The sequence below is a fragment of the Macaca nemestrina genome, chromosome 19 (genome assembly GCF_043159975.1).
Source record: "Macaca nemestrina isolate mMacNem1 chromosome 19, mMacNem.hap1, whole genome shotgun sequence".
Classification (NCBI taxonomy): Eukaryota; Metazoa; Chordata; class Mammalia; order Primates; family Cercopithecidae; genus Macaca; species Macaca nemestrina.
The window spans coordinates 55622492-55646197 of NC_092143.1; the positions used below are offsets into that span (position 1 = coordinate 55622492).

The window sequence follows — 23706 nt, forward strand, 5'->3', positions numbered from 1 at the left end:
CGTCCCTTAACTATAATATAGTGGTCCCTCTTTATCCATGGGAATGTATTCCAAGACCTCCAGTGGATGCCTGAATCCTTGGATACTATCTATGCTATATTTTTTGTATACATGCATACCTATGATAAAGTTTAATTTATAAGTTAGGCACAATAAGATATTAGCAACAATAACTAATAAAATAGAATAATTGTAACAATATACTGTAATAATGGTTATGTGAATGTGGTCTCTCTCTCAAAATATCTTATGTACTGTAGATCTTAGCAACCTCAACATACAATTTGTTTCTTTCCTTATTAAGTCAAGAATTTTCACCTTTTCCCTAGGGGAAGTACTTTACGGCTTCTCTTTGGCATATCTGAATTGCCAGCATTACTAGTCTTGTGTTTTGGGGCCATTATGAAGTCAGATAAGAGTTACATGAACACAAGCACTGCTGTACCCCAGTGGCTCCGACGTGCTGAGATGGCCACTGGGTGACTAATGGCCAGGTAGTGTATGCTGCAAATAAATGCTGAACCAAGGGATGATTTCAGCCTAGGGACGAGGGCAAGAGATTTCATCATGCTACTCGGAACAATAGACAATTGGAAACTTATGAATTGTTTATGTCTGGAATTTTCTGTTTAATATTTTAGGACTGTAGTTGACCACAGATAACTGAAAGCAAAACTGTAAATAATTCTTTATTATAGAACATTAATTTACAACAGAATATAGTTAGAGTGCTATTTCCAGTAAATGATCTGATGATTCATTCATTCAACAAATGTTTATCGAGCCTTGCTTTGTGCCAGACACTGTTCTAGGTGCTGAGGACACCACAGTGAGTGACCCATCAAAAGGCTCTGCCCTCACGTACTGATATTCTACCAGGGAAGGAGGAGGAGAGGGGACAAGACAATAAACATGAACAATAAACCCAAGTCAATCACAGTCAGGCAGTTCTGTTATAACACAACATACATGTTGCTAAAAAAAATCTCACAATTACACCAGAGGGCATATGGGGAAAAAAAGAGAGGAGCCTAATAAGAACTACAGTGCAGTTTTATACCCACAAAGTGGCTTAGAAATACCTAAATACTACAAAAAATATGGCACTGTACTGTGAAGAAACCAAAGCGTGCTTGTGCAAGTGGGCATCGGAAAGGCTTGTAATTGTGGGATGGATGGAGGATTATCAGGAAGGAGAAAATTGGAACTCCACATGTGGATGGGTGTGGCTCAAACATGAGACATGACCTGAGGTAGGTGGGAGATGCTTGAGGTATGTGTGGGTGTGTTTTGTGTATTCCTACGTGGCTTGGTTCAGCTGAGGGCAGTTTTCTGCATTCCCCTAGAGCTTCTGCAGACAAAATTATACCAGCAAATGTGAAATCCATGTTATGCTCAAATTGTTCCCTAATATGTCAATCATGTTGAAACAAATATAGGTTTCAAAAACAAGTGTTACACAGAACTGAGTGTATAAGGTGACGATTGCCGTGAAAAACAACAGCGGGATAAGGAAACAGAATAGGGATTTTTGTTTTAGTTTTAAATGTGTTATTCTATATCACTGTATTCATTCTATACCACTGTTAATTAAAAACCCACGTGTCAGTTGCATTTATGTAAGAGCCTGCAATCATTTCGCTTTCTTGTTCTCATGCCATTCTTCTTTCACCTTCAGAATTGTGTGCTGTTGTCACATGGTGCCTCGACACTATGCTCACTGCACACGGCCCCTCTATGGAGCCTCCAGGTACTTCTACTATTGTTCACTATTATAAGGCAAGGTGGCTCGACGCATTGAAATGGCAGCAGAAGTTTTCCAGTGCAGACCCCCTCTGCGGCATCTACCTTCTTTCTATTCTCAGAGTGTACTTAGGAATTCTCATCAGATTCACCGTGACAAAATGTTGTTAGATGACCTCGCTTTTGTAGTGAAACAACATGCTGAGATGACATCAGCTGTTCCACGTACTTTGAGAACTTCACCCAAATTCAACTCAGACCATTTCCAACTTCCTTTTCCACACCTGTTCATTTTCTAGTCGAACCCAATCTGATCTCCAGTGAGATCCCAAAATTGTAATCATGGCATTAAATCATAAAAATTATAGCTTTTTAAAAATCATAAATGTATATTTGCTCTTATCAAAGTTTTCATTACTTAAAAATTTTGAATTCATAGCAGAATAACATAGCATAGCAGAATGAGGATTTGAACATGAAGTTTGAGGGCGTGTGAATCGAGGGCAGGGGAGGAATCAAGGGTGAGGGGGACATGTGTACCTCCAGGAAGCAGAGCGCCAGGAATGGCAGAGAAACTGAAGCCACAAAGGGGGATGACCCAGGAAGGAGGCAACAGGAGCACTCTGGTCTGTCCTTTCTCTACCTCTTGCTGGGTGGTTTCCTTTCTCACGTTAAAATGGTGACATGGTAAAATGTTAACCCTTTTCTGCTCAGTTTCAAAAATACTAAAATTTTCAGCTGATTGCTCATCTTCTTGATACACTCTTCCTACAGGTTTGATAAAAATGGCTTCAGTCAATGCTTAAATTAATCAGATTTAATTTATCAAATGTTTACTTAAGGACACTAATTTGTGAAAATAAATCGAATCCTTTGTTTCTCAAAAAGGCTTTCTCAGCCAGGGCTGCTGCTGGGGTACTGGAGAAAAGCAGCCCCTCAGGTCAGCCTGCAGAGTGAGGTAGACCTCAGGCCTGCTGTTGCTCCACTAGGTGTGTGCCCTCGAGCATGGACAACAAGCACTACTGCACAGGGTTCACCTGTCTTACACAATAGCAGGACTCACTAAAACCTCTGCACCATCAGGAAGCAGGGAGGTCACATTTTGGAACAGTGCACTTCAGACCTGCATGTAAAACACACTTTTTATATCACTATTTTGTGCCCTAAGAGGCATTCCAGCACATTCACATTGATCGGCTGCAAATTGCTGGTGGGAAAAGGAATCAGAACAAGCCCTGTGGAAGGCAATTTGACAATATCTATCAAAATTGCAAGTACACAGACCATTTGACCCAGCGATCCCACCTCCAGAAATTTATCCTCCAGGTAAACTTACACATGTGCAAAATGTCATATATGCAATGTTATTCACTGCAGCATTGTTTACCATGGCCAAGAATAGACAGCAAACCAACTATCCCTCAACAGGGGAGAGGTTAAATAGGATTCCTATGTACATGGAACTGAATATTATTCAGCTGTTAAGAAAAAGGAAGCCCTTTATTTAGTAGTATAGGAAGAGCCCCAAGAAATAGTAAATGAAAAAAAGTATATATGGTATGTTACTTTTATTTTTAAAAGGGGAAGTGTAAATTACATATATTTGTCTTCATCCACAAAACATGTGGATATTAATAACAATGATTACATGTGGCGGCCAATTGGGAAATTTGAGGTAAGGAAGCAGAGAGCAAAGTCAGAGGTGAGAAGGAATAGTAATGTGAGATATTTTACTATAAATCATTGTATACTTCTCAAAGTTGCACCCATGTGAACGTGCCACCTTTTCAAAAAAAAATTAAATATGGAGTTTAATTAAATAGCTTTTTAAAATTAGAATAAGGTTTGTATATCTTGTTGAAACACCACTGCCACTCCAAAAGTTATGACAGTCTCCCAATCCAGGAGAGAAGGCTTTGGGGTGCTATGCTGACTCCTTTACAGTTCTCTTTCTTCAGGTACCCACTCCCCCACACTATAGACTGCCTATCCACACAGGGGCTGCCACCCGGACCAGCATGGACCTGCTAGAACTGGCATGTGATCCCAAACTACCACAAACACTCATGGCAGTCCTGGCTGGATTTCCAGGTTGCAAGTCACTGTTCTTTCCTTGTTGACTGCTGATTCTGGAGAATTATTTCAAAAAAATCTGCTAGCAACACCCCTGGACGCAGAGCTACATTTACATGTTTTCAACAGTATGTATCACCTTTACTGCTATGAAACGTTTTCTAAAGAGAGAAAAAAAAAAATAAGCCAATCATTATTGCCTTTTTCATTCTAAAATTTAAGCCACAAAAACTAATCATATGCAATCTCAGTTTTGTTTTAGGTTGCAAAGTTTAACATCCTTGAAATATCAGCTCAAACTCTTGGATCAACTGAAGTAAAGTTTTCAGAGCCAACTAACTTTATAAGAATAAGAACAGTCTTACAAAAGAAGCTATCCAGATGCCTCACTGGTGACTGCTTGAATGAATATTTGGTAAATTCGAAAGTATCTTTTTGTTATCTAAGCATAAAAGTTAGACTTAGTTCAATTTGTGTGTATTTCCCTATACATGACTATCATTGTGGCAAGCTACCCTAATCTGTATTTCCATTTTTAAAAATGTTTCTGTTTTTGAAACACACCCAGGAGCACATTGTTCTCAGCTTATTACCAGAATAAGTTCAACCAGAATAGTTTCAACCTTAGTGAAAACTAAAAACAGTTGAAGGGCCCAAGTGCCAAATCTAAGACCTCTGACACTCTTTCCTGATGGCTACCACTAGACTTTGGCTGAGTCGTGGCCAAATTTAACCTCACCATTTGTCTTCTGGGTAAGAGAGGGTGGGGGTGAAAGAGACAGTGATAAACATCAAAAATCCAGCACTACTGAGGAGTCAACAGCTGAAATGAAAGACTAGCAAGAGACGTCTCCATTTACTATTTACACTCTTCAGATGATAAGGCTTCCTACTTACTATCCTGCACTGCACCAGACAGTCCCCGATGGTCAGAAAGCCATCAGAATGGGCAAGGAATGTATCAACCATCTAAGTGAATCATAGGTAAGCTAAAAGACACTGGCCAAAAACTAGCGGTCCCACCTGACCCCTCTCCCAGAAGATGGTTCTTACTTTAGGCAAACACTGCTCTTAAAAAATCCTGTAATATGGGAGTGAGAAATACTTAACATCACATTTCTGCCCAGTGTCATCTAAAAGCTGGTTGTTAAACCAGCTGTCCCAAGCCAACAAGGGCTAGCCATATGCAAAACTATTAGCTTATATTATATAAGATCCTCATATCCCACAGTCACCTCCCAAGGCAGCACACAGACACTGGTGCATCACCAGGTGTAGGTAGGCTGGCACTTAGAAGTTCTTCAATCACACCAGAAGGGGTGCTCCAGTGTCAGGTGGCAAGTGAGAGAGGAGACTGCAGGTTGGCTCAGATGGAACGATTCATTTCCTGGGTGTTCGCAGCTGGTTTATGACTCCAAGGTTGTAAGTTTTGGCCCACATGACATCTGACTGTATCTGATAGCCACAGACTATACCCTCAACTGTAGCTCGTCTGCTAACAAGTGTACACCATCAATTAATTCAACAGTGACATGTGCCTGGCGCTGTCACAGAGGCCCGAGAGAGTGTGGACAGATCAGTATGAATCCAGTACAACTTTAAGGAATGCCCAGGGCACACTTCCTCCCTTTCCAGGCTCCACATTCCAAGAGAAGCTCAGCTTCATAAAACATTGAGTCCGAGAGGAGACAGAAAAGTTAATCGAGTGTAACTTAGCAGGGTAGCCGGTTGGGAGGCACCAGATGCCTCCAGAAGTCATGGAACCCAATACAGTGTCTTCCTCAAGGAAGGGGCAAAGCTTTTGTCAGTCCTACTTTAGGTGTCCCCAGTAGACCATCAGGATAACTCCCTGACTCAAGAATCCACTCTTCTTGATACGGAAAGAAAGGCAAGAGAGAGTGTACTTCCTTCCCCTCGGCTGTGTTCCTCCCTGGCCACATGAGACAATGCTGGCCCAAGGAATCCCTCCAGTCTCTGAGGTCTGTCAGACACACTCACTCACTATTTATAGATGCTCCATTCACCCACTACTTAGGCACTTAAAAGAGCATGGGTTAGTCCGAACCCAGCGTCAGCACAGATGCAGGTTTGCTTTCTGCGTTTGCTCTTACAATAAACCTAAAAATTACAAGTAACAAGTTGCTACAAGGTTCCTATTGAACATCAGCATTCTTTCCTTCCATGGTTTATATAAATTCATGAAAACATGTGTGAAGCATCTGCCTTTTTATTTAAACAGAAAGCAAGAGCTCAGATTGCTGTGCTGTGGCATTTTATGTACAAACCCAACAGCTAAATTGGGAGCCCCATCCTTGGGAGGGGCACACTAGAGTTGGGTCACTACAGCTGCCCTGGCCACCAGCTGTCCAGGAGGCCTCCACTTGAACTCAAGAGGAATAGTCAACAACAGAGCAAAGCCAAATAGAGAAAAGTGGAATAATTCCTTTTGCCTGCACAGCTCAAAGTAAGATTCCAAAGTACCCTCTGACCAAGGAGAAGACAGCAAATTATAATTATTTTAAAATTCCTTTGAATGCATCCAATGTTGTTTCACAACATTTTCCTTGAATTTGATACTGGGTAAAAATTTAACATGTTTATAGCCAGACCTACTATAAAAGTAATAGACCATGATTTTAACATTGTAAGTTCTTTTTAGAACCATACACTTTTTTTACTCTTCCCCTCCCGCTGTGTTAATTACCCCCAGACCACTATTTTAATCTTATTTATGAAAATAAAATTCCCATTTATAGAAAGAACATGCAGATTTATTTTCTTTTATTAATTTTATTTTCAGACAGGGTCTCACTTTGTCGCCCAGGCTCGAGTACAATAGCACAATCTCGGCTCGTTGCAACCTCTGCCTCCCAGGCTCAAGCAATCCTCCCACCTTCGCCTCCTAAGTAGACAGGGCTACAGGCACACACCACAATGCCCAGCTAATTTTTTGTATTTTTAGTAGAGACAGGGTTTCACCTTATTTCCCAGGCTGGTCTCAAACACCTGGGCTCAAGAGATACTCCTGCCTCTCAGCCTCCCAAAGTGCTGGGGTTATAGGTGTGAGCCACCACACCCAGCAAGAACACGCAGATTTTGATAAAGAGTACTCAACCTGTGACCTACAAGAAAAACTGAGCAGCAAAAGTCAACATTTTGCCACATGCCTTCCACACACACTTTCATCATCATAAACCTAAACTCCCATTACCTCAATTTCACAGAAGTACTCCCAAACCCTAAACATTCTAATTCTTCAATACAAAGCATTCAAACTAATGTGGAACATCTTCAAATTGCTTTTGCAAAAGCAACCCATGAGCTTCCTACAAAACTTCAACGAGAGAATAAAGCATTGTATTCAAACTTTCCACCCCTAAACTCTTCACTTGGAATTAGACATTCTAAATAATAACCTCTATAAAATTCCTTTTCAGAGTACATGAAAATGTGAAGCTGTTATGGACATCCATACTCAGATCACCACCACCACTCTGAAACTAATCAGACATGGATATGTTTGTCTAAATAAATTGAAGCCACGGCATTTCCGAATTCCAAATGGCAACCCACCCTGAAGGGGCAAGAGCGTCAGCAAATCAAAGTGAGAACTGACAAGTGTCATTTTTGCTCCGAAAACCAAACACTATGATTGCACCTTGTGATATGCAAAATTATACATATTAATATGCCTAAGACATTTCCTTTTTATTAAAAGTAACATTTTCAGCCTAAATTTCTTAAATTAGTGGTAACCCTTACTTTAAAAACAAAAAGCTCTGTAAACCAAAATATTTTCCAGGACAGTTAATAGAAGTTGATTAGATGCATTTCAAGAAACGGAAAGTTGGTAAAAGAAATTAAGGCCAACATTATAATCTTCTCTAAGGCAGTTCATTCACTGAGTGGCTTGTTTTTTAAATTTCTGGGGAGGGGAAGTCAGCTAAAGGCTTCATATTTGCTATCGTCCTTTCTTAACAATCCCTCACTAGCACAGAAATTTATGGAAGAGCAATATCAACAACAAAGTGTGTGATTGTAGAAAAAGGCTTCTAAGGTACATGGTCTCATGAAATAAAGCCACGTATATATATTCTGATTTCCTACCATTCAACCCAGCAATCCCATTACTGGGTATATACCCAAAGGAATATAAGTCATTCTATTATAAAGACACATGCACACGTTCATTGCAGCACTATTAACAATAGCAAAGACATGGAATCAACCTAAATGCCCATGAATGGTAGACTGTATAAAGAAAAAGTGGTATATACACACCACGGAATACGATGCAGCCATAATAAAGAATGAGATCGTGTCCTTTGCAGGGACATGGAAGGAGCTGGAAGCCATCATCCTCAGCAAACTAATGCAGGAACAGAAAACCAAACACCACACGTTCTCACTAATAAGTAGGAGCTAAATGAGAACACACGGACACACAGAGGGGAACAACAGACACTGGGGCCTATCAGTGGGTGGATGATGGGAGGAGGGAGAGGATCAAGAAAAATAACTAATGGATACTAGGCTTAATACCTGGGTGATGAAATAATCTGTACAACAAATCCCTATGACATAAGAAGTTTACCTATATAACAAACTTGCAAACTTAAAAGTTAAATTTTAAAAATTATAAATATGTGTATATATACAAAAAAGTATGTGTGTGTGTGTATATATATATAAATATATATATAATGAATATATATCTATATATTCTGATTTCCTTCAGTACTTCTCACCAAAGGGCCAGGGTGGAAGTGGTGGGTAGGAATGAAGTAGAATTGAAGAAATAGATGCCTTTGGCTTTTAATTGCTTGGAAAAAGCAGACTGGGCTGGCAGGAAGAGGTGCTTGTACACTCTTCTAAGGACACAGAGGTGCTTTGAAGGCAAGGGGGCAGGGGCTGGCTTTGAAAGGTTTTAAGCGACAAAGTATCCCAATCAGATCTGCATTTCAGAAAGATCACCCTGCAAAGCATATGGAGGAAGGGAGAGCTGGCAGAGAATCCAGAGGGAGAGTGATGCAAAAGTCCAACACAGAGATGCCAAGAAGCCCAGGTTAAGCTGACAGCAACTGGAATGGAGAAAGGACTCATGGGCATAACCTCACAAATCAAAATTACATATCCTTAATAAGCAGAGTAGAAACTGAACAAAGTAAGTGCTATTGACCCAGTGGCTGTGGAGGGTGTGTTAATGAGTGGATCACGGCTCATTCAGGCAACTGTGTCTGAGGCACAGGCCGCAGTTCCAGGATGTGAATCAAGATGCCCACGTGACAGGACTTACAGACTCATCACACTTCCTAAATAATGTCCAAGCCACCTTTCCATATTTCAATGTAATCACAGACGGTTAAGAAATCACACCCGGCTGGGCATGGTGGTTCATGCCTGTAATCCCAGCACTTTGGAAGGCTGAGACAGGCAGATTACGAGGTCAAGAGATTGAGACTATCCTGGCTAACATGGTGGATCCTGTCTCTACTAAAAATACAAAAAAATTAGCCAGGCGTGATGGCACACGCCTATACTCCCAGCTACTCGCAAGGCTGAGGCAGGAGAATCGCTTGAACCCCAAAGATGGAGGTTGCAGTGAGTAGAGATCATGCCACTGTACTCCAGCCTGGCAACAGAGTGAGACTCCATCTCAAAAAGAAAAGAAAAGAAAAGAAATAACACTTATGTATATGATATTCGCTACTCAATATGCTTGAAATATGTTTGAAAAACAAATTCGTTTCCAGCTGATTTGAGAGTTAAGCAGTCTGGAAGAGAAAGACAGTCATCTGGTTAGGTCACCAAACTTCATCAATCAAAGAGACCAAATTTCTCTCTCTCTTGCAGGGCTGCTGCGGCATGGAAAGGAAAAATGCCACCATTATTATGTAGTCTTGGAAAAAGAATCACATGCCAATGGAATGAAAATGTCTGCCTGAAATTAAGAATGCAAAACTGAACATAGTCCAGAGTTTGGCATTTAAGATTTGAGAAACATGCTGATAATTTTAATCCTACTGGAAATGACTTACCATATGACTTGGGTTTCTGCTAAATATAGATTTACTGCAGCCTGGTAAATTTTAAAATAATCAACCAATTAAGTATTTATTGCCTGAATAAAACAGTTCAAACAAAATGCAGCTGAAATGGAACCATTTGTCCTCAGTGACAGAACAAATCATGTAATTTAAATTTTAATGATGTATGAATAAATCCTTGCGAGCTGACAAGGTTTTAAGAAGTCACATTTTCTTTTCAGAACCTCTTTTCCTCCCCTTTCTCTTGCTCTCTGACAGCCTAATCAATTCTCACGCTACACCCTATCTCAGCCTCACTGCTCCCTCCTAAATGAATTTTGCTGATTTGTTGTGAAGAACAAAATGAGATCGTAAACCTGACAGATATATACGCGAAATGTGATTGAACAGACATCAAGGACAGGCCTCTCCTTTGAGTGAATTAGCACTAACCACAGAATTCTGGCAGTGGACTCACCTTTATTCTCTTATGGCCCTAGTCATCGGGGTCTTGCCCCACCTCAGCCTGCACTGTCCATGAAAAATGGGCACTCGGCAGAGGCCTCACACTTTTCTGAAACACTGTGAGGCCCTCCTGGCCAGGAGACTCAGAAATGGAGGTGTCCAATAATCCCCCCCGGTGGTCCCTGCTCCCCAGTTCCCAAACTCACCGCCCCCTCCTGCTAGCCAGGTCCCTTGGCTACTGAGGTGTCCGTGTCTTGCCCAAGAAAATGGCTTGGAGAAAGGGGCTCTGCTCACCCACCACAGAGGGTAGGCTAGAAATCAGACAGCCCTGCAGGAAGCCCTCCTGCTGCCACCAGCCAAGTGATCTCTTGACAGCTTCAATCTGACCTTTGTGAGTTTCCATTCCCTGTGCCCCCAGAAACCTACTGCCACCTGTCTGGCAGGCTGTGAGGGTTAAAACTCCTGAAACACCCTACCCAGGCTCAGCCCACAGAATGTGCTCAATAAACGGATAGTGGCTTCTACTGTCACCACTGTTGCCATCATCATCACAGGCATGACAGCCACCAGGGGCCACGGGCTCATCCCCCAAGGTCTGGCATATAACTGGCACTAATTAATGATGGGATGAGTTGATGTGGGTGGATGGACAAGTAGCTGGGTGGCTGCAGCCTTAAGGTAAGACTGGAGCTTCCGTGGCATGATGGGCAGCAGCTCTCCTTGGTATTGCTGCCACCTTTGGCTCTGGAACTCACTCTGCTAAATGTAATAATGGATGGAAATGCACACTCCACCCCTTACGTGTCCTTTATGCACTCTGGATGAAGCAGTAAGTAATAGGAAGACATGGACATCTGAGGTCAGTAGGATTTGGTTTTCAATCTCAACTTTTAATAGGACTTTTATGTGAATGAGCTTCGCTTTCTTCATCCTAAAACAGAAATAACTTGCTCACTTAGGCTGTCATGAGGAGCAGCTGAAGTCAGGCACATTCATGCAGCTACTCCTGTGCTTGATACACGACAGGTCCTCAAGAATTCAGTCATCTTTCTTTCCATCTCGTTCATCTCTCCTAGCAACTGTCTAGTGTGCCAAATAAGGTGGACCTGCTGAGTTAAATGTGCTCAGCTGAAAAACTATAAAACCTCAAGTCCTCTTTCGAAACTCTGAAACTCTTCTGTAAGCCTTGCTTCTATGACCCCAACTTAAAATAAATTTTAAAAATAAAATTTAAAAATGATATAGGCAGATCCATACAGACATAAGGTAGATTAGAGGTTACATGGGCTGCGGGTGAGGGTAGAATGGGAAGTTATCGCTCAGTAGTTACAGTGTCTGTTAGAGAAGATGAAAAAGTTTTGAAGATACTTTTTGGTGATAGTTGCACAAAATGGTGAATGGAAGTAATGACAGTGACATGTACACTTAAAATGGTTAAAATGGAAATTCTTGTATTATGTATATTTTGCTACACTAAGACAATGTTTAAGTTATATGTAGGGCATTGTGAATTCTGGAGAATAAAGGGAACATAGGTATTTTGGTAACTCTAAATTGTGTGCCTTAGCATTGCCACGAATGAAGCACATAAATCCAGGCTGCCTAACATGAGGGGTGCAGCTGTGCTTGATAAATAGAGATCTGGTGTGGGACAGTCAATCTTACCTCCAGAAGCAACTTGCCATCCACAAGGAAAGCCATGGTCGTGCCAGGCCTGCTGAGCAGCATGGGCATCCTCCTCCCTTCAGCAGGCCTGACCTCCGCTCACAGCCCAAAAAAAAAAACTGGCTGCCATATTCCTAGGTCCCAAATCCAGTGTGCCATGCTTTCGACTTTTTTACTAGAGGAAATATTAAACCTCTGGGAGGGGCCACAGACTCATGGGGGTGTCCATGTGTATGTTCTGGAGACAGAGCCGAACACAGGCAAGGCTGAGCCGCGTACCTGGAAAATCTGCTTGTTCCCCTGGGGGTGGGGGGGGGGTGACATCACTGTCCACGCATCACCAAGACATCTTTTCTTCAGGTTTCTTTTTCCAAACACAATCTGACAACAGCATTGGACTTATGTCGGAAAACATAAGGAACAGTCCATCTTTTTGACAAATTTCTGATGCCTATTGCTGAAAACCAGGGTGCCTAAATTACACAACTGTGTTTCTGGGAAAGGTGCAGTTCTCTGCTCCGGCCCCGCCCGTTGCCAGATCTTCAGTTGTGTCTTTTCGTTGAACAAAGGTTCACCATGGGCCCACGGTAGGCAGCGGCCCTGTGCAGGCTCCAGGGAGACCTCACAGGTAGTTGTGTAGGACACCAGTTCCAAGGCAACAATATGGCCTTTGTGGGCTTCCATCCCCACCTCTTCCTGCCCCCAGAAACCCACTGCAACGTGCTGCTAGGAAGACGAGAAAATTCTTGTATCATTCATTCTTCATTATATATTGACTTTTTGTGCTATTTTCAACATTAGACTTCTATACCTAACATTTTTAGCCTTAATTTTATTCAACAGCAAATATCCTTTAATCAAAACAAAAAAAAAAGTCTGAAATGATTGTAGCAAAAAGTATTATGACTTTTATAAAATTGCTTCAAGAGCAAATTCTCTTTACCTTAAGTCTTGCTTTATTGGAAGAATAGGCTCATCTGGGCAACTCTTCTCCAGAATCATTTTTACTTTAACATGGGGAAAATGGCACAATATCTTTCCAAAACACATGGATAGCTTTCCCAGTCGTTCAAGAATAAATCTGATTTTAGTCCTTGTCACTTGCCAATCACGCTGATTTTAAATTATGTGCATTGCAGCAACATTTTTGTGTTTTAAAATTGGTATCACTTTTTCCCCTTAGAGTAAGCTATATGTCTATAAATTTTAGTTTAATTTTAAACACTAGAACTAAAGTAGTTTTAATTATCTTGGTAAGGAGCTTTTTCTCAAATTGTTCTTCAAATGCAGATGTGAACATATATACAGAAGGGACTTGCATTCATACGGATTCCCTCATCATACTTGTGCTTGCTAAAGAAAGAGCAGTAAGTTTGAGCAGCTTTTCAATCGCCTGCAACCCATCCCCTAAAGCAATGACCCTGAGCATTATTAACTGCCCTCCAGCCCTGCCCCTTGCTGCCTGTGTGGGATGGGGGGTTGCAGGGAACAGTTCTGGTTATAATTAGGCAAGCATAGAGCCCTTACACAAAGGGCTCAAATCCTACTCACCACTCCAGTGGTTTGTTGCTCTGCAGATGGGCCACCAGGAAAAGTCTATTTTAGGGCCATCTGGTTGGGGGTGAGAGAAGAAAGGCCAAGAGAGGCATCATTGCTTGGAGCAGTGGCTATCCAACAGGAGAAAGCCAGTGGGCATGTCAATCTCCCAAATGGCCAAATGGTGGCCTTGTTTTAGGAACAGAGGCAGTAGAGTGCCAAATGGCACGGGAGTAAGTTATGGGGCTTTCATTTTAAAAACAGGGATCAGAATCTTGGTTCTTAACCCTTTTTGAAAATTAGTAACTACAGCATCCTCCTGGGCCACTCAGGCCAGGTGGTGGAGATAAACCCACAAGATCAGTTGCTCTATTTTGTGCTCCAAACATTTTAAATGTGGGTACTCTATATTATACTGACAAAAATAAAAAGCAAATAAGGCAGTTAACATAAAAAATAAATGAAGTAAACTAAGATGAAATGCAACCACTAAAAAATAGGAATATAAAGGTGTTTCAAAGCCAGATTTCATTGTCTTAGGAGCCAGAATTCAACGGTTAAATATCCTTTTATGAATGTTAGTTTCAAATACAGACAGATATGAAATCAACTGATTCCTCATTCAGGATCACATAGTAACAAATGATAACCTTTGAGGAATTATTTTGATAATTTTCTTCACAACAGATCCCAAAGAAATTTACAAAAGCACTTAAAAGTTTTAAAAGTGAAATTTAAAATGCATTTATTAACATCAAAAATATATGAGGATGGTCTTTTCAACAAATGGTGCTACAATAACTGGATATCTATACGCAATAAAATTAAGTTGGACGCCCACCTCACACTAAATACAAAATGGATCAGAGACCTAAATGTAAGAGCTAAAATGATAAAAGTCTTTGAGAAAAATAGAAGTAAACCTTCATGACCTTGGATTAGGCAATGATTTCTTAGATATAAAGCTAAAATTACAAGCAAAAATAAGAAGAAAAAAACTGGGTAAATTAGATTGCATCAAAATTTAAAATTTTCTGCTTAAAAGAACATCATCAAGAATACAAAAAGGCAACCCAGAGAATGGCAGAAAATATTTGCAAAGCATTATTTGATAAGGGACTTGTATCCACAATATATAAAGAACTCCTACAAAATTTAACAATAAAAAAAGCCAAATAACTCAATTTTTTAAGTGCCGAGGATTCGAAGAACATTTCTCCAAAGGTGATATACAAATACCCAATAGGCACAGGAGAGGATGCTCAATGCCATTAGCCACACGGGAAATGCAAATCAAAATCATGCCAAGATGTCATTTCAAACTCACTAAAACAGTTATAATCAATGAGACAGACAAAAACAAATTCTTACCACGTTGGTAAGAATGTGGAAAAACTGGAACCCTCATACATTACCAGTGGGAATGTAAATGGGGCAGCTGCTTTGGAAAATAATGTGGCAGCTCCTTAAAATGCTAAATGTCGAGTTACTAACTGATCTAACCATCCCACTCTAGGTACGTGCCCAGGCAATGTAAAAACACATGTCAACACAAAAACTTGTACATAAATGTCATTCTAGCGTTATTCATAGTAGACAAAAAGTAGAAACAACTCAAATGTCCATCTGCTGGTGAATGGACAAACAACATGTAGTGTATCCATACAATGGAATATTAGCTGCAAAAAGGAATGAAGTACCAATGAATATTGCAATATGGATGAACCTTGAAAAGTTATGCTAAGTGAATGAAGCCAGACTATATATGGGCTATATATATAAAAGGCTATATATGATTTTATTTAAAATGATATGTCTAGAATAGGCAAATCCACAGAGACAGAAAGTGGATTCATGGTTACCAGAGATTGGAGACATCGGGGGGAAATTGGGTGTGACTGCGAATAGGTGTGGCGTTTCTTTTGAGGATGATGAAAATGTCCTAAAATTGTGGTGCTGGTTGCATAACTCTGTAACAATATTAAATATCACTGAATCAGACACTTTAGGTGAGTGAATTGTATAGTATGTGAATTACAGCTTGTAAAGCCCTTCTACTTCCGGGAGGTTCACAGCACCATGACAGGACAGGCATGGGGCACCCGGGCAACACCCTGTCCTCTGATCATCTCCCGCATGGACATTATTGCCCTGTTTTCTCCAACAGCAACATATCAGGTCAACAGAGGGGCAGAAGGGATGGTTAAGAGTGGAATGAGCCACCCCGAAGCCACCTTCAGGACAGAGCTTCTTCCTCAAGCAGCCACTGTGCTGCCAGAGCAACCACCCAGGCCACATCCCCAGAGCTCTGGGCCAAAGCTCTAGCTTTTCCACAGACCAAAGTCTGTATCTGATGGTCAACCCTAAAGACTCACTGAAAACTACATCCTCTTTATTCATTCACTAAACTTTTATTGAGCACCTCCTGTATACCAGGCCCTGAAATGGGCATAATGCCTGGTACTGAGAACACAGATGTGAGAGAACACAGACATGAGAACGCAGACATGAGAGAAAAGGTCAATGGACTCTGAGCCCAGTAGAGGGGAAAGTGAGTCAACAACAACACACGAAGTTTCCTGGGAACACAAACCCTGGGCTCCCAGACCAGGGAGATAAAATAAAGGTTTGCTGGGGGAAGGAGCACTGAGGTGAATAGTGCAAGACAGCAAGGAGCTAGCCAGGTGAGGAAGGTAGGGAAGGGTGATCAGACATGACAGCCAACAGCATAGATGAAGAGCTTCCGCCACCGCTTGGAACTCCTAGACTGTGCTATCACAGTTTTAGAAAAGCTGTTTCTTTTCTCTATATGGGTATCACGCTTGCATGCTTCAGACCAGCAGCTTAATTCTTACAAGGCAGGTGCCGAAGGAGATGTGCATGCCCCTTCATCTTGCTCAAAGAGAATTACCCCCAAGAAGGTTTCCCATGGTCAGCGGAGGATGGTGGTTCTGGTGGTCTCCTCCTGGAAAGGGATGGAATTTGCCGGGCTGCAAGGTTCAGCCCAGTGAGAAGCACTGGTCCAAAGTCCAAACGCCCCAGTTCAAGTCTTTGCCCTGCCTTTAACTTGTGGAGCCACTGATGCTCTCAGGCCCAGCTTCCCAGCAGGGGGAGTGAGCCCCTCCCCGCAATAAGAATGAGTGATTCCATGACCAGGTCAACCTATTGCCATTGTGACCACTTGCCTCAATCATCGCTCACACACTTACTCACACGGCCATAAATCAGCCCATTCATGGTAGAGTCATGCAGCCCACCTGCTCCTGGGAGGTGATCCACCACATGCTCCAGGCTTGGCTCCTGGGCTCTAGACATCCTTGTGCTTCCCTTGATGGATACCCTTTAGCCCTGGCCAAATCCCAACACTTCTAGCCCTGGCTCCTTCCTGCCAACTCCTTGGCTGTGCTTGTGCCCATAACTGGCTGTTCCACCCCTGCTCCAAGTAACCACTGGCACTATGTCCTGGGTATGGGCCAACTCACTACATTGGTCTTCAGCTTCATTCCTCGGTGATGGTGCCACCTCTGTTTGCCAAGAAGTCTCTGGAAGGCATCTTCCCACTCGGTGCCATGAGACAGCCCTTCCCCTGTACCCCCCATGCCCTTCACACCTCCTTCAGCTGCCCCATAACACCCATCAGCCTGGCCCACACCACTGCCACCTCAGGGCATTAACCCTTAGCTTCTCAAACACCCCTCCCCGTGGGGCATGCAGATCTTCCCGCCAATGCAGGACCTGCCCTACACATCCCACTGAGACTGTGTCATCGTGGAGATACCACATTAATATCGCCACATTCTTGCATACACTTCAGCCTTTTCTTTCCTCCACAGCTGACCTTAATAATTAACAAGTAAATTCTGTTACTAGTTTGAAAGGCTGGTAAATGGACAGGACAGAGGATTCATGCTAATGTGGCTCCTGGAGAAGGTGTCATCCAGTGTAGCCGCAAGGACTCTGGAAGGCAGTCTCAGGGGCACAGGGGTCTCTGCCCACAGGAAGTTGAGCAGCCAAGGCCACATGATCCTCAGCCTCAGCCAAACAGTTCCAATATCATGTATCTACCTTACATCTCTGCTCCCCATAAGATATCATATGAGAAAGGATTGTGCAGCTTGAAAACTATTTAACAATCGTTGATCATCTACTAGCTCTCACTCAGTTCACCACAACCCTACAAGTATTACTATAAGTATCATCATTTTTCAGATGAGGACACTGAGGCACAGAAGTTAAGTAGGATATTCAAAGTACCAACCACTGAGTGGCAGAACCAGGATTCAAACCCAGGCAGCTCAGGAATGCACACTCTGTATCCTACCCTACATTGGACGGATTCATGTAGGGTGTCTGCAGAAGCTCACAGTAGGGTTTAGAGAAGCAGCCTGACATATGGGAAAATGTGTTTTCGAAGTCAGACTTCAATTCAAATTCTTACTCTACCACGTATGCTCGAGTCTTTGATATCTGGGAATCTTTTTGAACCTCAGTTTTCTTATCTGTAAAGTGGAATGATGACACCTATTTTGCAAGCCTGTTGGACTTCGGTTAAACTGAAATAGTGAGTGTGAGGGTCATTACAAGGTGCAGAGTCCCTGGCAGATGTGCAACCAAAGCAGGAGGGCTGTTACCACCACCATTAGTGCTCATGAGCACTGGCAGACAGCAGGGAGCATGCTGGTGGGGAAATGTACATTAGGGAGGATCAATAAATTGGTAGAGACTGGAGCAAACAGAGTTTGTAAAGTATTACGTTTTAATTTGGCTGCAGGTTGGAATCACCCAAAAAAGCTCTGTGGCCTTACAAAGCCCCCTCAAGCCCGCTCTACATTTGCCTGTTTAAAAAGCTTCACATGTGATTCTGGACCACATTCCTATGTGGTGGGGAAAGGGGAACAACAGTAGTCCTTGGAGGAGGAAACTGAGAGGTGAGCAAAGACAGACAGGGAACGCAGAGTACAGCAGGCATATCTTCACCACTGATCAGTTGGTCCAGACACATGAAGCGATTACACTGGATACTAATGGACCCTGAAGCCCTTCTCTGTGCACAGCACTGGACTCAGGCATGACCCCATCCCACAGCAGGCACAGAAGCAGGTGCACCTGGTCAACGTTTACTGGAGAGTGGGTGGGTAGGTAAGTAGGTGGACAGATGGGTGATGTGGTAAGCCAGGTGAGAACACACACATGGTCTGATCACACACAGACAGTGCCCTAGTGGAGTCTGCCATTATGGGCTCCTGCCAACAGCCTCTTCTCTTTACCAGTCCATTAAAGTGGTTTACAGACTGTTCTGACTCAAGCTGACAGCCAGAATATGCGCTATCAATAACTCCAAAATTCCGAAATAACCTTCCAAATATAAGAGCTCCCAGTCCCCAAGGGCAGCTCATCTCAGATCAAATTCATTCATTCCAAAGTGAAGATGACTGATAGGCCAGGGGGGCAGATTTTCAAAAAGAGTTTGCTAACCCAAATGCACACCTTTTCAATGTCACCTGTAAAAGGTATTTGCATCCCTCTCTGCCCACTCCCAACCACTCCTAATTCTATGCCAGAAGGTCCTGACACAAATGCGCCATCTTCATTCCCACACATGCCAAGGCTGTTTTGAGGCCCATGTAGAAACGCTGAGAGGAAAACTCTTACAAAGTTATAAAATCTAGCTCTCAAAAACATAAGAGTAATAAAATGAGGCAAGAGGACCAGTATATCTGTGAGCTGTCTGACTCAGCTCAAATCAGTATCTTTGTGGCAGGCCACATTTCAGCAGCTGTATTTGTAGCAGCAATGCCTATTAAATGCCATATCAGTGTGACAGGTGACCCAGCACCAGCATTATGAGCATTCCATGAAAACTGGTCCCCATTTCTCATTGCCTCTAAAAGCATTTGCAGGTGCCACCTTGCTTTAAAAAAAAAAAAAACAGACAAGACCACAATGTGAACTTAGGGCAGATCAAAGCTCATCAAACTCCACACTACCGAAATGAATTTGACACCTCACCATTATCAAAAACCTACTAAATGCTTAGCACTGCTGGGCACAGACCACTGAGCAGCTGATTCAACTTCTGGAACCCACAGGGCAAACTTGAAATGCCACGTTTTAAATAGAAACAGAGCCTCGCTTCATTTAACCAACAAAGGGCGAAAAAAAGGAAAATAATTATTATGCAATTCCCAGTATACATGAACCTTACAGCCACAAACAAGACTTATTCCTCCATGTGGACAAGAATCACATCTGTTCCATATTTTGGCATGTTCACAGTCATATCAACATGTCCTCACAGCTAGCTCTTTGGGAAACTTATGAAGCACAAATTCTTTGTTCGTCCCGAGTTCTATCAAGACTGGTCCTTAGCTTTATTCCATTACCGTTTTTTTGTTGTTGTTGTTGTTATCCTGTTTCCACCTGTATTTTACATATTCAAAAAAATCCTACCTTGAGATGTCACACATCCATAAAATAATGTAGGCCAAAAAATAAAAACTTGAAAATTTAAATTGCATCCTGCAAGCCTTCCATGACAATCAGTTTGGCTCACATGAGCCTGACACTTACCTCTACCTCCAAAGAAAGTGGAAAGGAAAGAAGAAGATCTCCATAGCTTTAAAATATGATTTGATCTTTGAACTGAATCCTTCTGCAATTGTAAATGTTAATATAACTAGACGAATTGGTGGAATGAAACCTCTTCATCATTTCCATTGAATAACCCAGTGCTGTGAGTGTTGTGAGGCTCATCTCACAGATGCACAAATGCAGGGCTGGAGAAATCAAAGAAAACCACTATTAAATGGAAGAGACAGGGATTTAACCCTGAATTTTCAGCTACATGTCCATTTCCCTTTCTACCTGACGGAGCTGATGTTTTATAAATAAGGAATGAATAGTAATGACTCACAAAAGTCAGGGTACGAAGAGAGCATTAGCAATATTATCATTTATTAGCTCACTGGTTTCATAGCAAAGTATAAATGTGTAACTGATTTTACACTTCTAGTGACTGCTAACTAAAAAGAACTGAAAAAAATTCTAGACACGAAAGCTAGAAGCACTCATAGTTACACCACAAGAACAGCAAGCATGGCGGCCCTCAGATCCAGGGATGGAGGAACAATAACGCAAGGACACAACTGCTCAGCTACCCAGTGCATTTCCCTTGAGCCCCCCAGTAGCCACTGAATTGGGTGCATGAGAATTGCACGAACTGACAACTCAGGTGTTGGCATCACCTCGGGGCTTGTCAGAAATTCAGGATCTCAGGCCCTGCCCAAGACCTACCAAATCTGGGTCCCCAGGTGATACACCTGCACACTGGCATTTGAAAATCTGCCCTGCAGGCATTTGGAACCTAGCATGGGGTCAGGTCATAGGCACACGTATTATTCTACAACAGCAACTTGCCTCCTTTTAGGTGCCAGCTGCTGGGCCAAGTCTTTCACACTTTCACCTCATTTCATTCCCCTTATCAACTCCATAAGGAGAACATTACAATCCCTGATTTATGGATAAGGAAGCAGACACCTGGAGAGGTCACCTGAGGTCACAGAGCAGCAAGAAGCCAGGTCTGGATGTGAACCAACATCCAAGGGGATATGCCACCAACACCCCAAGCAGGCAACACCTCAGCAGACGGCTGACCTGGAGCTGGCTGTCCAGAAGAGCTTGTAGACTGAGAGAATCCTTACAGGAGGGCAGGGCCAAGAGACAGGAAAGCCCAGGAGGTCACAGAGGCCTGGGCCAGCAGCCAGTGCTCAGGGAGCAGATTGCAGGAGGGAAGAGAGGAGAACGTAAGTTACCTAACCCAGAGAAGTTCAGTTTCTACCTATGTATGCAGGGGATATCAAAACCTCCCTGCTGATGAGGTAGAAATATGATCCCATGAGTAAAGCCTTCACACAAAGCAAGGCCCCAGCTATGGATACCCCAAGGGCACTGGGGCTTGCCTTAGCTCAGTGGTTCTCAGCCCTGGTCACCTGGTAGGATCACCTGAAAAAACTTTTAAAGGACACCAATGCCCACTCTACCTCCAGCAAGTCAGATCCCACTGGGCTGCTGCAGGGTCCAGGTACCAGTTCTTTTTAGAAATTGTTCAGGTATCCCAATAAAGTGACTAATATTCCCACCTTAGATTGAAAAGTCTTTGACTCATAGTTGCTGGCCAGACTCTAGAACAATTTCTAATGAAATCTGTAATTATTTGGCTAACCTTTTCTTACAATTTTATGTTTCTGTGGTTTTTTACTAAAATCTCCAGTGTTTTTATGATGACCGAGGGTTAAAATTCTGCATGGAGTATATTTGCTTGGGGAAGATCAACAGTAAGATCCCTAAGTGATCAGTTCCATTCTGAGAGTCTGTATGGGTCAAGGAACCCCGGCACACAGGAGGCCTTCTCAGGTTCCAATCTTAGCAGGTGGCACAAAAGGAGGACTTGCCACTCATCTTGCAGTTAATGTCACAGACATTTCTTTAAAGGTGGGAACAGAATTAGGGAACCTTGTGAACTAACTAGTTTTCTTCATTTTATTCGACACCCCTGATAAGCATGCAGATTCACTTTATGCAGTGCCTTACTCTATTCTACCAGTACCATTCCAAAAGGTGGGTGGGTTGGGAGAGGGCAGGGAAGCTGCAGAGGACAGAACACACCCTAGGCCCGTCCCCCAGGGAAGAGAGGAAGGAGACACTCCTAGCTCCCTCAACTAGTCTGGGGCTTTCCTGGCTGGGCTGGGGCCGGCTCCAGCTCTGGTCTTAGAGGATTTTTCACTGAGCAGCTCTGAGGAGCACTGGATTCTGCACCCCCATGGCCCCTTCCCAACAAAACTGTCCTCGAAGATTTTCACTTCATTGTCATGACTTAGCAACGTCTAACCAAGGAGAACTTTCCTATGGCCTTGCCAGCTTGAGTGTCTAACTTGCGTCACCGTTGGCCACAGCTCCAGCTCAGGCAAACACGCCTTTCAGCAGATGTGAAACAAAAGATGCTGCTATGTGTAAACCTTTGGTTTTCTGCAGCTGATGGAAACTCACTGTGGTTCTAGTTCAGATAATCTGAAAAATGGAACATATTTGTTAAGGCCTTAAAAATCAGAGATATAAAATTCCATTCCACTCTGCACAAAGCCTTTTGTGACATAAGGGAAGGGAAGGGCTCAAAAGGATCACACAATGTCACATCAAACAAGCAGCAATGGATGTCAGGGAAAGAGCACCGGACTAAAGCCATGGAAAAGTGGACTGTAGTCCTGGCCCGAAAGTTGCTAGCTGTGTGACCCTGGACACATCCCTTTTCCTCTCTGAGGTGTTTTCATATGTACGTGTGTGTATATGTGCATGTGTATAATTGCATATATCACTAAAATATAAATTATCCTAATTTTTATATTGCATATTACATACTAGGATAAAAATATATACTATGTATTTCACACATATATTATATATGAGAAAATGCCCCAGAGAGATACTGGCATGGGTTATGTGTGTATAAGGGATATAGATCAAGACGAGCACTCAGGTTCTTTGCTGTCATCAGCGTATTAATCTATAATGAGCCAGTTGTGCTCAAGAAGGTCTCTTTGCTGCCATGTGAAAAGAAGAACAAGCAGTGATTGGCCTTCCTCACTCCTGGAGCTTCATCATGTTTTCTGCTTTTAAAAACAAAAGGACCAAGCCCAGGCGACTCATTACTTCTCTCCCACCTTGCCTGCCCCAAAGGCCACCGCTCCCTGTTGGCTTATCCTGTTCTCAGGGCTATAACTGAACAATCACAATTTTAACAGCACCACATTTAAGTTTCCTGCCTTAAAACAAAATGGAATTTTTAAAATGAATATATGAAAGAGAAGTGAAGATATATGTCCACATAAACGCTTGCATACAAGGGTTCGTTACAGCATTATTTATAACAGCCAAAAAGCAAAAACACAGAGGATGTGAGCAACCTTTCTGTGTAACTTACATATTTCTACTTGTAAATCAATGAACTGGTAAAATGGTCCTTCAGGTCTGCTTAGCCAGTAATGATGGCCACCCTGTGCCATATACCATGTGAGGCATAGAACATGAGGGGCCAGGTTAAGCACTGCCCTCACAGGTTTTCAACAGGTGATAGCTCAGAACACTTTGACTTCCTTGATTGCATCTAATCCTCCCAAAAGCCTAGAGAGCATAGAATGTTGTT

At 42.5% G+C, this 23706-nt stretch overlaps 1 protein-coding gene and 1 long non-coding RNA gene across 9 annotated transcripts in view; one reads left to right on the forward strand and one right to left on the reverse strand.

Annotated features, from left to right (window-relative positions):
* The window catches only part of LOC105499060 (formin homology 2 domain containing 3), a 497377-nt gene that overhangs the window by 364748 nt on the left and 108923 nt on the right, over window positions 1-23706 (reverse strand). The window lies entirely within an intron of this gene.
* Window positions 3811-9804, forward strand: LOC139360104 (uncharacterized). Its single transcript, XR_011617222.1, has 5 exons — window positions 3811-3944; window positions 4068-4231; window positions 7254-7420; window positions 8782-8980; window positions 9670-9804. It is a non-coding gene; the product is annotated as an uncharacterized lncRNA (long non-coding RNA).